The sequence below is a fragment of the Syngnathus leptorhynchus genome, chromosome 5, assembly GCF_054491065.1.
Source record: "Syngnathus leptorhynchus isolate UIUO chromosome 5, UIUO_Slep, whole genome shotgun sequence".
Classification (NCBI taxonomy): Eukaryota; Metazoa; Chordata; class Actinopteri; order Syngnathiformes; family Syngnathidae; genus Syngnathus; species Syngnathus leptorhynchus.
Genome location: NC_141199.1, coordinates 13,939,541 through 13,953,907, shown reverse-complemented (window position 1 = coordinate 13,953,907; position 14,367 = coordinate 13,939,541). Strand labels below are relative to the sequence as shown.

General features: G+C 40.9%; 1 protein-coding gene across 2 annotated transcripts in view; it reads left to right on the top strand.

The window, feature by feature from the left end:
* The first annotated feature begins 7,567 nt into the window (after positions 1-7,567).
* Positions 7,568-14,367, top strand: part of tnrc6c2 (trinucleotide repeat containing adaptor 6C2) — a 32,567-nt gene continuing 25,767 nt past the window's right edge. For both annotated transcript variants that reach the window (XM_085911038.1, XM_085911037.1), the window contains exon 1: positions 7,568-8,320. The gene's annotated coding sequence lies outside the window, so the exon portion shown is untranslated. The remainder of the gene's footprint in view (positions 8,321-14,367) is intronic.

Here is a 14,367-nt window from a genome sequence, read left to right as displayed (position 1 = left end):
TGTGGATTTTGCGTGATTATTTGCCGGCTGTTTCTGATTTCTCCAAAATATGGAATGATCATTGAAGATTTTAAATTGTGCGAATGTGAGCGTCAATAATCGTTTGTGTGTCCCAAATGGATGCGTGGAAAATTTGAGAATGTTATACTTTGAGATATATTTTTGATTTTGTATTGTGTTCATATGAAACCAGAAGCACCCAACATTCTGCTAACCAACAGACACAGATTTATATTTGAAACATTTTGGATGAAGCGATATTGCTACTGTTGGCTATTCTGGGTTTTATTACTTTATAAGCAAATTAATTTGTAGAGCACATTTCATTTTTCTCAGGCATTTGGCCATTTTGCTTCACTTATGACTCATATAATTGCCTGGATGAAACATTTTCAAAGACATGCTCCAAAAGCTATTTTTAATCCTCTAACGCTCATAATAGAAAATCATGCTGTTTTACCTTTATGCAGTGAAACGAATTCCAACAGCCTGTTTTCTAGCTCAAAATCAAACCTGTGCATTAAGGGAACCGCAAGACCCACCAGACCCTATTAACAGTTGGCATTCATAAAACAATCACTTCTCCCTTGACCCGACCCTCGATTTGTCCACCGTGCCAAGAATGGCTGTCTGGCAAAACGAGCAGCCAAGAGTCTGTTGGGCCAGGACAACTTAATTTGTGAGGCTGCGAACAGATGGACAAGAGGAAGCATGGCAGTGATGTGTTAAATGTATATGTGTTTGTTAAAACCTTCAGCGGGTGACCCTAATGGCACCTTGCACCCCCCCCCCCCCTCCCTCCCTGTTCTTGCCAGCATTCTCCAACTCCTTTTTATTATGGCCGCCTTTGATTGCATTTCAGATTAGAGAGGTGGACGGCACGCCCGTACGTCGACCAGACAGAAAAAGATGGATGAGAATGAGCGAGACACAACGCCGGAAGTGTGCAAGGGCAGCTCAAGGAGAGACAGACAGTTTTTAAATGAGAGATGTACAGAAACGAGGGGGGGGGGGGGGGGGAAGAGCCTCTGGGGGAGCATATTATTTGGACAAACCCCTTCCTCCCTTTGGCACAGCAGCGAATGGGAGAGGAAGAGTATCCACTATTCCGGTGACCTTGCAGGTCAGTTGCAGGAAGGCGACATTAATCAAAATGACGTCCGGGCTGAGGTGGCTGATAGCAACACACACAACAACACAACATACTCACATGCATACATTTATGAATGCTTCTCTGTTTCTTCCTCCTATTCCAAAGTGTCATCATCATAAAAGCTTTATTAACTATACAGGGAATGTTTCTAAATCTAGTGGAATTTCTCAAAAGAGACGCATTTAAATATTTGCTGTCACACAAAGCAAACCGTTAAACTCAACAATGCCGTCATTACGATTTGTTTGGGAGTGCTAATTTGAGATACAAACACAGTATGGGAGCAGAATCAGACATTGGTATTTTCTAGACCGACACTGTTAGAAATGGCCGTGTGCGCCGTAATGGGAGTGAACACAGCTGATTTATTTCTCAACCAATGGAAGTAAAGCATAACATAAAAAATGTATTTATCCTTTTATTCTTTCATAGACACAACTCCCAAAATACAACAACTGTTCCATTCCATTTTATTCTTTCATTTCTACCGTTCCTCCTTCTTTTTTTTTTTTAATCTCTTTCTTGCCTCCATCTCTTCGCAATGCCTCAAAGTCTCCGTGGAGCACGTAGTGAATTTACCCGTCACTGCATCTTCTTAATGGACTTCTAAATATCAACTCTTGCCTCTGGTTATGCCACCAACATTTACATAGAATTGAAACAGTCGCCTTCAGGCCACGTGCAGATAGTTAGATATCGATTTGCTTGTTTCTTTGTGTGCTTGTGTGAGTCTGTGTCTGGTTGTGTGTGTGTGTGGTGGTGGTGCGTGTGTATGTGGGAGGGGGAATTGTGTACATAATGAATCCACCTTGGGATTTAAAAACTGACATGCAGTCTTAGATAACTGATATTGGCCTTTCTGTGTTGCCTCTACTTTGCCCTTTTCCCTTAATGGAAAACATGCACATACAATATAATGCGCGTATATGCAACTGGAGAAACAATCATTATTGTTTCATTCACTGTTATTATTGTGAGGGGGGGGGGCTAAATATTTTGACGCACATTGTCATTTAAACTCTCACACAGACCTAAATATGCGTGCTTCGTTCCAAAAATGGAGGTAAAGATTTTTTTCCCCCGTTTTTTGTGCACAATTTGGTTTTTTTTTCCACTGGCAATTATGAATGTTAAAAACTGAACTCTGAATTAGTCATTTGTCACTAAAGTGAAATGATTTTATTACTAGTTAACTTCTTTTGATTATTTTGAGTATTTTTGAAATTGTGTGCGACCTCAGACGTTACAAAATAATAATTATGGAGATTTCCTGCTATGGCGTGATTGAAACATCAGCGCTCTTTTTCATGTTTAATCAGATTGCTGTGATTTCATTCCCTGCACTGCTCGACCTCCACAGAGGTCACAAATACAACGTATGATATGATCTCGTGTGTGGATATACTGTATTAGTTGCATTTTTCTAATTTGGCATCCCAGCAGTATCTTTCACATGTCATTTCTAAGGCAGTTGCAATTCTTACTTTTATAACAGACCAGTGACAGCATGCAATCTCAGCCTGGCAGTTGGAAATAAAGACAACAAGCAAGGGTGTAACATGGTGACGCTCGTGTGTGCACGGGTCGGTCAATATCGAGCAATCAATATGAGTAGCAGACACTCGTTGGATTGGGTGTGTATGTGTGCATGCGTGTGTGTGTTGCTCTAAGTGTACTTATAGGAGGCTGAGTAAATTGTGACCGCTTGTCTGTGCCGGTGATAGTATTGATCTGGTGAAGATCACCCGAAGGTCAAGATGTGTTGTCTCTGTTGGGCCCGGCTGTGCTTTCATAGTGGCTTTCCAAACACAATGGCTTATACCAGTGTGCGTGTATGTATGTGTGTGTGTGTGCGTGCGTGTGTTTTTATATATTTATTTTATATAGATATTTTTATTATTATTTTTTTTTAAATAAGCAACTTTATTGTCTGATTGATTTCACATATGTATACATCTCACACGTCGGTTTTGAAAAACCCAATCTCATGTGAAATGACCTTTTTTTTTGTGATTGACAGTTGCGTTACCTTCATTCTGCAAAGGTCATTAGCACACGTGAATGAAACAGAAAATAGACTTGTTAGCTCTTAATTAGTCATTTGAATCCATAAAAGCAATCAGTTAGGCTTAAGTGTGCAATAAATCTGATTAAGCTGTCAGTTCCCAAAACACCATCAAATCCATGCAAGTCTTTGAGCATGATAATGAGATTATAAATGGAAGTGGATGTGGAGCGGTGATGCTAACATAAAGATGCTAACATCAATGTGTGGCATTTGTAGCAATATTACATCATCAGGAAAATCCAAACTTCTAATGAATTGATAAACCCATGACAAAAATGAGTATTTTCAGTAACGAGGCATTTGGAATATTAAAAAAAAAATTAGAACACTATTTTTATTTTTTTTGAAATGCTTTGGATTTAGCGATCGTGTTTGCCTCTTTGGCGAAGACGCTACATGTCTCCCCCACTGTATCATTCCTCATTATTCTCTGACACCCTCCCTCCCCTCTCTCCCTCGCTGGCCTTTACCTACTTGCTTGTCTCAGGGGAAATTACCAGAGCGCCAAATCGCTGTCCTATACTGCACTGCACACACCCGTATGGACAAGTAAACACACATACATTGACAGTACAGGCATGCACGCACACACGCGGCCGCTATGTGTTACCCTACCTTGCTCTGGCTGTTTGCTGTATATTATAACATATCAATATGTAGCATCCAGAGACACAGTATTACACGACGGGATTATTAACATTTACACTGCATTTGCGTGAAGGTCATAATTTAATCGTAATGTATTGCATTTTTATGAACAGCACAACAGTTATTGCTAGCAATATGTACGTACATCGGAGTGTGGGAGGGATTCGCACGCTAATTGATCTTTATTGTGTGGAATTTGTTTTGGGTTTTTTTTTTTGCTAATACTCAGCTTCACCCATCTTGAAAAAGCGATACTCTGTATAAACGCTTTCACCCATTTCCCTCCTCCCCAGACCCGTTTTTTTTTTTGCATATGTCAAGTCCAACCTGTGGAAATGTCACTTTGATCCAAGCGGCGGTAGCTCACCGTCTGCATTTTGATTGCTCACATGCATTAAGGACAGACTCCAAAGGAAGGTTGTGTATTCATAATCAATACTGAGGCACAGCCACATTCAAGTCATCAGTCCTTGACAAACAGAACCAAACACATTCCGCAAAGCTCCATCATGGGAGGGAGGATTTCAAAGATCTGCTATCTGGCAAACCTCAATTAGAACTTGTGTTATGATTCAAGATGAAATGTTCAAGTGAGCTTTTGTACTAAGGAATAAATTTTCTTTAGGGTATTTTCGTTGCTACCGTCCCAGAAGGCCTCGAGTTATTACAAAAAAGTGAGATGAGAACGATGAAACTGCAATTGTTGCTTTTTGCGATGTAACGTAGCAAACCGCAAATGCATCTTTATCCTTGTTCCTCAATAGAAAAAGTGAAAGTTGACGATAAGTCTAAAAGTATAAGAACTCCAAAACCAGCTGGAGGCTTGTTGTGAAGAGAGTCATATATATATAGTGAGAACACAGTATTTATTGTTTTGAATTTATCATTAACTTCTTTTTACACTTGCAAGAAAGATACAAACAGCTGCATCTTGTGTGTTTCTTTGTTTCCGAGCTTCAAGGTGGCCTTTTGTGAAATATACTTTGACTCATACAAAAACCTTGGCTCCCGGGATTCTTTTTGTGCAATTTTCTTGGAAATGTTTTATGAACGCGCGAGGTTATTAATGTTTCTGAGTAGGGATACTTCCTCCTGTGGGAAATGTGTTTAAATGACAAAATGTAGCCACGGAGCACATGCATTAAATATGCATGTAACCACTGAAGACATAGCTGAGGGTGTGCATCTGCAATATGTGACCAAAATGATAGATATATAGATACTATATTCATCCACAAGAGAAAATGCATGTGGTTTGCATTTGCGGGTACACGTGCACTCTTGTGAGAGCGTGTACAGACTGACTTGAAAAAAAAAAAAAAAGACGGGAGGGCTGTCTGGCTAGAAAACAGAGCAAGGTCTTTGTCTGAGAGGGGAAGACGTGAAGTTCCGCTGCAAGTTTGTCTTTTTTTTTTTTCTTATCAGAATGTCTGGCAGATCTTTTCCCATTGCCTTGCCTTTGCCAGCAACTTGAGTAAATGTCAAACCAATTACACACACTGGAGGACTCCCGAGAAACATTAAGGAAAAGAATACGTGGTGTTAGAGAGAAAGATTTATTTATTATTATTTTATTTATCATGCACTGCGCATAATAAAACAGGCATGCTGTCTCTTAAGACGAGTGAAAATCTGACTTTTAGTGAAGTTACTTCTCGAGAAATGTTTTTTAAATTCCAAAATAATCAAAGTGTCTTCCATTTTACTTCATGGAGTCATAGGAAGATAATATGAATGGCAATTAATGAAGATAGCAGTGCACACAACATGGAATGCATTGCTCAATGCCTTTCAAGTGCTTCTGAGGTCACTTACATGTTTACGTGGTTTGTACAAGGCCCAGAATAAACCAAAGCACTGGCTGACATAGTTCACAATCCACATATCCCTCAAGGCGTTTTTTTTTTTTTTTTTCCTCCTGATGACATTCCACTCTGCGCTCACCCTCCTTAACCCTGAGTGCAGAACATCTGCTTTCTCTATTGTATTGATGCTGGTTGTCTCAAAAGCTTTGGGCATCTTGCCTAAAAATGGAGAAGAAAAAAAAGTTTTGGCCAGGGCCCCTGGCTTTCTCATTAATAGTCTCGATGAGTGATGTGAAGGAGCCCTCAGCATTTCTAAGCAAGTTCTCACTGGTCAGCCATCGCCTTTGTAATGCGCAGTCTTGACCTGTTCCCACTGCACTTTGTGTGTATAGTCTCCACGCCGGGCATTCATTTCCATGAGAAAGGAGTGTAGAGATGAACAGAGGGGCCACGTTTTCTTTCTCTAGGATGTGTGCAGACGTGATCGTAAGGGCAGAAGGGCGACCTCATCCATCATGTCGCGAATAGGCTGGAATTATGGCCCCATGTGTCTGAGCAGCACCTGGTCAAGACATTCTTGACAAAGGTCGATTTGGGTAGACCAACTATAAGAAAAAGTGCTCGAATCTGATAACTAAAGTTCTGGATGAAACGGTCAAACTATTATTACATTATATTGCTATTTATAAATTATTGACAATATCCCACTAATAGTTATGAATTATGTGGTTCTGCTGACATATCATTTCACATCAAAAGATTGTGAGATGGTTTTACACGTTACGCTAACACAGAGCTCCATTAGCATTCAATATTAAAGATGTCTTACAGGACATGTGACAAATTAAGCGCACTGTATTCATTTTTCTATCATTAACAGGTTCTTGTTGTGATGATACATGTGGGTTAATCAAAGGCGCTAGATCTAAAACCAGTGTTAGCGATAGCTACGCTACTATATGGAATTTTCTCCACATGATAAGTATCTCAGAAAATATTACAGTTTTGACTGTATCTGATGAAATACAGACATATATTACATTGGTATTATTTTTATCTCTGCTATGACATGCAAATGAAAATAAAAATGAGATTGTCTGTGCAGATGTCCTCCCCATCAGCAATACATTTGTCATAAAATACCTGCTCGCTTTAAAATGGTAAACAATAGCACCGACTCTAATTAAAGAGTGTCACTTTTAGCAAATTCAATGCAAAATGAATGTGTGTCAACAGTACAGTGGAAGAATGAAGTGTATTCACACATGGACACACATGGACAGAAACCCAACATTCAGGCTCATATTTAGAAACGGTTGTTTGCGATGTTGTGGGCGTGAACACCATCATTTGCTTTTGGCCTGTAGTGCCTCCACTCATTCTCTTTAAATCCAATACAGGGTAGATTAGATGGAGGAAACAGAAGCAGAAATAAACTCGCTAACTCCATGCAGGAGATCTTTTCCACCTCGATTGTTCAAGATCACCAGGCAGACATGTTCAATTATGTAATCATCTATGATATGACTACATTAACCTTTGACAGGTGGATTCACCCATAATTTATCACCATTGCTAATGAGCTATTTTCATCTTCTCATTTTAAATGGGGACTTTAGTTGTATGAAAAATGGATGGCTGGCTGAAAGTCTTGAGTTTTTTTTATATTGCTGTTGTTTGGGATTATTAAATATTGACATGGTGCTTTAAAAAAAATAAAAGAAAAAGCACATCAGACAGTCAGGGTGTATTGTAGTGTTTCTGGGAATGTGTCCAACAATTTCTTTCTTTCTTTCTTTAAATATGAACAATAAATTTAGGGGCGGTGCGGAGTTTTGTCGCGTCTCCCAATTGGCTGGCCTGGAGTGACGTATCCTCAGTCGCTTCCTGGTCTGGCTGCTCTCCGGGGGAGGAGGAGAGAAGCGACACTGCGGTGTTTGCTAGTCTCAACAAAATGGCTGCGAGACCACTGACGCCGAGAGCTCACTGAAACGCCTGCCATGACCGTGCTCTGCGACGTCTGGACCCTTGCAGAATGTATTTTCCCGGAGTCGCTTCTCACTTTGCATTCGCGGTAGCCGGCGCGTCACTAGTCGTCCAGCTGGTCACCTAAAAACGAAACATTTCTTTTTTTTTTTTTTGCACTTTAAACCAAGTTGGTCGGCTGGCTTTCGGACGGCTGTCGGCTATCCGGTCAAAAAACTGCGCCATTCTTTTTTTCTTTATTATTTTTTGTCTTTTTTTAGGGGTTTATCGATGCTGAACTTCTACTGGCTAACGTCTATAACAATTTAGCTGCCTTTTACAAGGTCGTTCCTATTCGTATCGTTTGTTTTTGTTGTTGTTGCCTACGCTTCCTCCCCCTCCCCGCCCCTTATTCTATATCGCATATGGCTTTTTAGCGTTTATATTTTGTGCGGCATTTTTTAAATGATTCCCTCAAGCTTCACAATACAAAATTGTGGTTTTATATGTGGGGCTGAAGAGGGGGGCGTTGTTTACCTCGCAATCCTGTCACCAAGCTGCTACGGCGGCCGCCGGCGAAGCTGCCAAGTCTTTACTGAATCTGCTCCATCGCTTTACGGGTAACTTTGGAGAGGACACCGGGGATTGATTAAAAGCTGCAAAAACCGTGTTTGACCCAAGGTAAGTTTATATTCACCACATCTCTTTAATTTTTTTTTTTCAATCCTCATACGATTATCAACTCGTAGACAGAATGTCCTTCGTTATTTTATGTTAACCCTGCGAATGAAAATTGCGATGGCTTTAATGGGGATTCCAGCAGAAATAACAAACAATGTGATGCTGAAGGTAATAGAACTATTACGTGCAGGTACACATAATTCATTACAATGCAATGAATAATGTAATCATTACATTATAAGTCTCTTTACTATGAGACTACGTGAAACTTAAGTGTTATATCACAGGTCCTCTGTGATTGGTTAAACGGGACTGAGAACACACTGCACATGTGAATAGTTTCTTTCACGTAGCGAAGAAGGTATTACTTTAGAATGCATGACTTTCCTTGGGTTTGTACAGACTTAAATGCCTTTTCAGGGGGTACTTTCTGTTGTAATGCAATGACATGATGCCAGCTTTCATATTGAATGCAAAATGCCTTTTTGAATTTGTGTAATCTGCTTGTGGTTCATGTAGCTGTGATACATCATCTTGTAACATCCCCTCCGTCATATATCTTGTAAAATCCCCTACGTTAATTCCAAGAACATTATTGAACGTAACTATCCAGACACCCATCTTCTGTTCCTCCACCACTGATTGAACTGTCGCCTTCCATTGCATTGCATCCCCCCATTTCCCGCATCCCCAGGCGCCTAAGTACAGCATTTAATATCTCTTCTGCGTGTCTTAATTGAAGTACATAATTTCCTGTTCAATTTCAACCCCCCTATCTTCCTCCCTCTGTCATCTTCTGTCAGAACCGTCTTATCTCAATCGTCACACACCAGTGCCGTGTTGAAATGAGAAAATTGTCGCGAGAAGCGACAACACGCGTTCATGTGTCGAGCTGAAATGCTTTCCTGCAGCCTCGATGTTGTTTTACTGGCGTGCGCAAGCATTTTTTGGGCCAACCTCAAGGTCCTGGCAGTTAGTTAATGCACTGCGGTTGCTAATCAGGTCATGAGGTGCCTCCCGCATGCCCTTAAACACCCAGCTGGCTCACAGACACACACACTTTTTTTTTTCCCCCTCTTCTGGAGGGTCAAGTCCCTCCGAGCCACCCACCCATCTCTCGCAAAGGCTGACGTGTTGCAAATAAAAGGGTGGCTGTGAAAAGATTTCGCAGGGGCCCTCTGCTGCCCATAAACGATAGAATAGGGGGAGGAGATGAAGCTTACGCTTGTTAAGAAGCAGTCTGCTGTTAGTCCCCCTCTATCGGCCTTTAAAGAACACATAACTTGGACTTGAGCGAGCCGCCCTGGTGGATAAAATCCTTCTACCTTTTATGATTAATGATTGCAGCTCAAATGCAGTGGCTGCCATAGAATTGTTACGGTGTGCCAGTCCCTGTTTTTATGACATTCTTGATGAGATTGAGCGGTACAAAGATGTGTCATACTCGAAGTCTGTATGACACTGTTGACTGTGAAATCTCAAGTACAGATAATGCAGTTTGTTTGTTTTTTTTGCTTTATATTCTTCTATTTTGATGCTATACTAGTTAAGACCATTCAACAGTTAAAGATCTATTGAATCAATCAAAGACAAATTAGTACATACTGTCTGGAGGAATTGTGCAAAAGTGAGGTCTGCAACACTAAGTCATCCATAGCATGTACAAGGGTTGCAGCTATCAAATATATGTGGACTCAATTCTATTGATTCATGCGATGATTATTGGGATATTTATTTAGTATTGGAATTTGTTTTCATCATTGCTTCAAGATGTTATTATAAAAATTCAATATCAGCTGTTTATTTTATTTATTTTTTGTTCGCATCATAGGTTAAGGAGGAGTTTGCAAAGGGCAGGCAGTAAATGAGTTAAGTTGTAAAGTTTAGAGGACCTAATAATGAACCCTGGTGCATTCCCACTGACAGTGTTCACCTCGTGAGGGTGAATCCTCTTACAAGTTGCCTTGAATTAGAAGAAAAGATTTGCATGTTGTTTGAAAGCTTTTATTGGAGTTTGTCAACTATAGAACATTAATTCATCTCTGGGAGCCTGTTATGCTACACTTAAGACGTTTGAGTTAAAAAGATTAGTCACGGTTGTTGTTTTTTTTCTTGGCATCTCACTATTGTTGAAGGTTGTACATTTTTTTCACATCCTCAAGAACAAACCCATTCCGCCTGCTGTGTCCTATCAGTAAACATCTGGGTCATTTGAAAATATTACTCAAGGTTTGTTTTCTATTGTCTGACCTTCTACTGATAATACACTGCACCCGGTTTGGTCCTCATGTTTCTGTCCTTGTGCCTATCACAATGGCAACTTGGAAGCTGTAGGACACTTAGTTTTTCCATCCCACAACTCCCACGTCAAACATTTTTGGCAAAGACTTCAAGCAGTTTCCCAAGAGGCTCCAAGTTCCAACGAACAAAAAGTTGCTTTCAAAAATGTCTTTTGGCTCCGCTAAGTCCTGCTTCAGAAAAGTGGCTTATGTCGTCTATCCCCTTTCCCCCGGTCATTGACCTTTGTCCAGGCTTGAACCGTGGTGGTTACTGAGCTCGTTATTATAAAGCCTTTCACACAACTGGCAAAGAACAGATAGATAACACACTTAACACCGCCACAGGGTGCTGCTCCAGTCTAAAGGGGCATTGACAGCGGAATCAGCTGGATTCACTTTGTGGCTGTCAAAAGCCATTAACATTATCATGTAGACTGCCAGTGGTTATTTTCAAAGTGTAGGGTTAGAGGGGGGGGGGGGGGGGAATAGATGCCTGTCAGTTGAATTTGATGTAGACATTGAAATAATTGAGGATGTGGATTAGGTTGTTCTCAGCCATAACGGTGAAAAAGAAAATTAATATGAGAAGGAAAACCAAGAGTTCTTCAGAACACTGAATATTTAAAATATTTCTCAAAAGAACACTTGGTTGATTAATTCAATCATTGAACGTCATCAGATGCCCGCTCCTAGTTCCAAACACTTCGTATTTTAAGACGCCGAAGCCCGGATATCACCTTTGTCCTATAGGGGGGGATTGAATAATTTACTTTTGTTGGCTCTTCTATGCCTTCTTCTCCCCCAATGTATGTGCCAGTAGAAGGGGCAGGGCTTAAGGGGCCCAACAGGGATAAGCCAGGTCAGGAAGGGGGGGCAGCCGGGACCCAACGAGCTGATGCTTGTGAGTCTTGGCACGGCTCCAGGGGAATGTTCAGTGTATAGAGCTTTATTTTGGGGGCCCCTGTTCCCTCCCTCGCTTTCGTGTCGGCTAATTGGAGGCACGGTGGGAAGGAGCATGGCATCACATGGAAGATGTCTGACTGGGAATATGCGGGATATCCAATTTAAATGTTCCAGTCTTCATTGTCAAACTAACATTAGACAGACTTGCTTATTATGTAACAGGGCTTGAGTCCCACAGCACATCTAAAGCCCTCGGTTAAGGCCTTGTAAATAGCACTAGCATACGCCGCTTGCTCTTTCCTGAGATTAGAGTTAAGGCTACAGAGTCTCCCTTTTTCAACAAGTCTTTTATTTATTTAATATCCGCACAGTTAACTGAAAATATGTCGATTGGATTTATCTTCTGTTAGGACATTTGCAAAAATCACATTTTACTTTGAAAAACAATGACTCTCTACTTGTTTCATTGTTTTTAATCACTAAAGAATACCAAATAAAGTAAAATAATTGGTGAATAAACAGTCATTGGGATATTTTTTTAGATCAAATTTAACGCCAATAAAATTGTGTCCAATTATACAATGGAGTAATCGATTCGAAAAATAATCGATAGTGGCAGCCCTAAACTTCACCATGAATTTTATAGACAATCAATCAGTCCAATAGGACACACGTGCAGAATGCCTAGACACACTTTTGCATTCTGTCAGCTTAAGCAGCCGCAGCAGGCCTCCTGCTCATTCTCGTGATGTTTTCTTTCTTAATGAGCGACCGCCGTGTTCAAGTTTCATGTCAACTTGGCTGCTTCCCCAGCGAAGCTACCCTGTGCAAACCTCAAAGGTGTTATTTATAGCACCAACTCCCTCTGCCTCAGTGTTGGACTTTATCCGCTCCCTCAACACAACTGTCCGCCCACCTTCAGTCACGTCAACAAATCCCGGCGAGCCATCCATTGATCAAATCCGGTCTCGTGGCAATAAAACACGTTTTATACTTTCATCCATCGGTGTAAAGTGAAGCTGATTACATATAACAAATTCGCTTGTTGAATTCACAGACTTGCTTTTTCCAAGTAGAACATGCCAAAATGATACAGTAGCTATATGTTTGTTAAATCCATCCATCCATTTATCTGAACCGCTTATCAGCTGATTTAGAGCAGGCAGGATATTAGAAGAAAAAAAAAAAACTTTGAACCAGCGCCACGTTTGCATTCAACTTCTGACCTTGTATAATAATCCCACAGGTAAGAACAGCTCCCGTCCTTGTTCCCTCATAAAAGTCATGTGGCTTTTTTTTTTGTAAACCACAGGAATGTCTGGCTCGGTTAACTGGCAACAGTTCCAGCTCGCAGGTTTACCACAACATCTAGCAATGGCAGAAGATATTGCTTCACTCCTGTCAGTCAAAACGCGTCACCCTTTTGTGTCTTCCCTGCAGCGTCGTCTCTTTTTTGATTCGTCTTGAGGTTCCTATCATCCGTGTATCCCTCTCGCTATTCTTTCCGCCATCCCATGGATATTAGTAATCAAGGCACATGGTTATCCCCCCGCCCCCCCCCACTCACCACCCCACTTCTCTCGCTCTCCCGCCTTGTCTGCCAGCCTCCATTATGCATACTTCCATTTTTTTCTTTCTCTTTACTACACCCAGTGAGAATTCGCTTTTCCGCCTTTCCCCACTTTCAGCCTTAGCTCCTCATTTTGTCTTGTCTGGTTTTCCGGCGGCTGTCGTTCTTAATTGGTGTTGTTCTCTGTCTGCTTTCATCCGCCGCCTGTTTTTTTTCCTCCTCTCATCCGCCCACTTGTATTTCTACTACACCCCCCCATCCCCATCTCCCTTTCGCTTTCCCCAGAATCTCTGACAGAAAGACAGGCACCAGACACATCGTCTTTCTGCTGTCTCTCTATGTCAACGTTTGCCTCTTTCTGGGCTTGACCGTGTGTGTGTGTCATCTTTCTCTGCACACTGTTCTTGCTATACGGTGTTTCATGCAGCTGTGCCAGTTACTCCCACCATGTCCGTTTATGTCATTCGGTTCTGTGGAACTACAATCAAGTCATAGTCAAAAGAAACTGTTTAGTCATACAGGGGAAACCTTTTTTTCTCAAATTCTTATTAAATTATGAGGTAAACGTTTCATGAATGACATCACACAAATAGTCCCCGTGCCTCCAGAGAACCCTGTTTATTGTGCATGAAAGGATGTTTGCCTTTTTGGGAGGCCTTTTGCCACTTTTCTTTAGAGAATAATTGGTATCAACAAGGGTTGTTAAGAAAATAACATCAGAGGAGGAGAAATAAACACCAGTATTTCCATGGAATTCATTTCTTTTGACCTTGAAGCTGATTATTTTGAGTTCTATTTTTCATTGTTTCAAAATATGAATACATCAGAGGTTGCACTTTATTTGTTTTGAGAAGACAGGGTTTGAATTATGCAGTACTGGGTCACCACTGATTAGATGCTTGTGTCAGCGGTAGAGCGCGAGAGAAAGAGAAAGAGAGGTAAGGATATGTGAGGGAGCCTACCCTGCCATTTTTCTCGTCAGCTAAAAAAGATTCCAACTGTCCTTGCTGTCGCGTTGAAAAGAAAAAACACCCACAAAAAAGTCTGTCAGTTTTCCCTCACATCTGCGCTGAAAATTTGTTTAGCACAAAAAGGATTGAAAAGCAAAACGGGTATGATTTAAAAAGTAGTGATTGGGCAGATAAAGATAAAATGGTGTGAAACTGGGAGTGGCGAGAATTCCTCGCAGATCCAAACAGTGGAAAGCAATCAATATTCAACAAGCTACATCTTTGAATAATACCAAGGATAACATTTTTATCCTTGTAATTTATTTTTATAATCCATATTGTTGA